The sequence below is a fragment of the Triticum aestivum genome, chromosome 2D (genome assembly GCF_018294505.1).
Source record: "Triticum aestivum cultivar Chinese Spring chromosome 2D, IWGSC CS RefSeq v2.1, whole genome shotgun sequence".
Classification (NCBI taxonomy): domain Eukaryota; kingdom Viridiplantae; phylum Streptophyta; class Magnoliopsida; order Poales; family Poaceae; genus Triticum; species Triticum aestivum.
Window position 1 is genome coordinate 185,914,254 of NC_057799.1, and position 3,130 is coordinate 185,917,383.

General features: G+C 43.5%; 1 long non-coding RNA gene across 1 annotated transcript; it reads left to right on the plus strand.

Moving 5' to 3' along the window:
• The first annotated feature begins 848 nt into the window (after window positions 1-848).
• Window positions 849-2,843, plus strand: LOC123052463 (uncharacterized). Its single transcript, XR_006424723.1, has 2 exons — window positions 849-1,287; window positions 1,378-2,843. It is a non-coding gene; the product is annotated as an uncharacterized lncRNA (long non-coding RNA).
• The last annotated feature ends 287 nt before the right edge of the window (window positions 2,844-3,130 follow it).

Genomic DNA, 3,130 nt, shown 5'->3' on the forward strand with positions numbered 1-3,130 from the left:
ACGAGTTTTCTGCGTAACCCGCCTGCCATGCTAGACTCCATCACACACATTTGCCAACAATTACCGTCTGTGATAATGTTCTATCACAAACGGTTCAAGAGCCCCTTCGCACACATACAAGTGTTGCAGACCGTTTGTAATTTGTTGGGTATCACCGACGGTTGCCGTAGGAGTGACATGTGCTTTTCGTTTGGGATCCCACACGTGTCCTGAAAAAATTACGACTGGGATTGTATTTTGCATTGGGCACGGTTTACTCCGAGTTCTCGTGTGCAATAACGCGATATCACAAACGGTTCCAGAGACCCTACGCACACGTAGTAGCGCTGCAAATCGTTTGCCATCTGCTGTGTATCACCGACGGTTCCGCTACGATTGACGTATGCTTTCCGATGTGGATCGCACACACTCATTTAGTTGAACCGTGTGCGGAGCAATTGCCAGGTTAAAACAAAAATATCCCATTTTGAATCGGCACGCAAAAAGCAAATTCGCCATAATATTCAATTAAACAAATAAACAAAAATATCCCATTTTGAATCGGCACGCAAAAAGCAAATTCGCCACAATATTCAATTGAATAAATAGTGTCCACAGGAAGAACATTCATCAGATTTCGCAACAATTGCAATTGAACATATGGTAGCTAAATTCCAATGATTTGTCCACACATATATGCATTACATAATCTCTACTCATAATGGAGTAGTTGGTAGTCTCCGTTCTAGGTTTATTTTCGTCCCACCTCTCACCACCATCTATCCCTGGTTATTTTTCGTTGGTTAATTTTCATTGGTTATTTTTCCTTTTTACCTCCCCACGGTCGATGCGCTCATAGGCAGCCCACAGAAACAATCCATCACCACCCACCCACGACTCCCTCACCCTGGCTAGGGTTCCCAGCCCCTCCTCCTCAGCCGCCGCTGCATGTTCCTCGCTGGCCTCGCCCGGGCGTCTTCCGGACCTTGCCGGGAGAAATCAGCCAGCACCGTTCCGACCTCGCCGGGAGAAGCCAGCAGGACCCTACCGTCATGCCTCCCTCTCCCCTTCTCCTCTTTTCCGCTACCTATCTCTTTCCTCTGAACCTGATTGGGGCACTGCGACTAGCCTCCACTCCAGATCCGTCCGCCTTTGATCCCGTATCCTCCCTCCAGACGGGATCCGGCCTCGACCACTGCGCACGGGTGCGACGGGATCCGCCACTCTAGCGAGCAGGAGTAGCACGGTGGCTGTGGTCTGCTCAGACCCCCGACCAACGACGTGAGGCGTGCGGTGGTCTGCAGCAAGGTAATCACATACACATGTAGCAGCAAGGAGCGGCGGGGATCTAGCTTGTGATATACGTATTAATCTGTTTCTTGACTGATTCGTTTGCAGGATATCCTTCCATGGCTGGACGCACTCTTCATCTAAATCATGTCTCTAAACATGCTGCCGTTAAGGTTGGCGCTACATAAATCATGCCTTCACGGCTGGACATCACTCCTACATGGTCTTCTCACTTGAGATGTCATATATAACGTGTCCCTTCTGTGGGAATGTTCAACTAGGAGCAGTTTCATCTCGAGCACCGCAATCATGCATGCTACTCTCATCGACTACTAACCACTTGCTACTAACATAAATCATGCCTCCAACGTTGGACATCACTACTAAAGAGGTACTGTCGGTGAGTATCACCGTTTAGTTTTTTATAGTCTATAGATTTATTTATATGGATAGTGCAGATTCATCTATTACTTTGACTAATGTGACTGTAGCAACATTCACTCCATTCATTTTTTTGGGGAAACTACAATTCATTTTGTTCACCTGAACATTGAATTAAGGAATGCACAAGGTTCAGGGCTTATGCAAATTATTGAAATTTAATATTTGGGGACAATGGAGAAACACAGGCGGCAGTGTTGAATTTACACCCGTTGTTGCACCTGCAGCTTTTCGGCATCCTTAGCACAATAAGCCCAAACACGAAGATTATATGCCGCCTTGGATTTGTGTGGCTGTTAACTTGTTGTTATCAAACACTTTTTTCCTTAATATGTGCAGCTTTTTTGGGGCGTCCATGGATGCAAAGGAATCCCGTGAGTACAATGTACACTGGCATCATCTTCATCAAATTCTTCAAGCTCAGCAAGTGTGAGACAACTAATGCATGTGTATTATCTATTTCATCGAAGTGTAAGATTTCTCCTCTTCTCTTGTTTGTGTTCAATGGTTGTTGTGGTTTTTGGTTTTGCGTTTCAACAGTGACATGTATTCTGATTAGGCACTTGCATAGGTACTGTGTAGAGCTGGAACTTCTAATAAAAATGATCTATGTAGTAAAGCAAAGGAGAGAGACTACAACCTTTTCAGGCCTGAATCTATCCCCATTCTGAATCTACTTGGTTATTGATTCGCATTTCCAGCATATGAAGACCACATGCTATTTTTTCTATGCTCTCCTCTTCGGCTCTTCCTTTATGATTCAGCATATGCTATCTGCTACTGTAGCTTTCATGCTTATATCCTTGGTTATATTTTACAGCGATCCAAATTTAGGATTTGTGTTGATATCCGAAGTTCCTAATGACGATTGGTCCTTATTAGTTTCTTTAAAGGAAGCACAACAAGTGGTTGTACTAGGAAGATTACCTTGACATGGGAGTTTCTTTTTTCTAAGAACAGGGGAGTCTTTATTATTTCACTTGAAAAGATGATGTACGCATTTAAAGTGTAGAATTTCCATTTGTATATTCATATTGTGGTTAACTTTTACTTTCTAAAAATCAATATTGGCTGGCGGTTTGGCCAATTATTTAATAAATAAAAACCTCAGGTGTTGATCCCTTTGATCTCTAGCCATATGACTTCCCATTCAAGATATGACGGGGCATGGATGTGATACACCCACATACAGAGATATTTAGGTGTAAAGTGGGGACGAGCAGGCTTGTAGATGAAGTGTTTGTACTTATGGCTCAACAAAACTGACTACTCTAGCCTTGCCACCATTAGTGTAGTGTTATTATCTTCCGTCCCATGTTTTGTTGAAAGATCTTCCAGATTCATGACCCGCCTTAAAAAAAGTACAATGCAAATACAACCATTTATCGTTACAGCCGAGGAATTTAGTGTAGAAAGATAC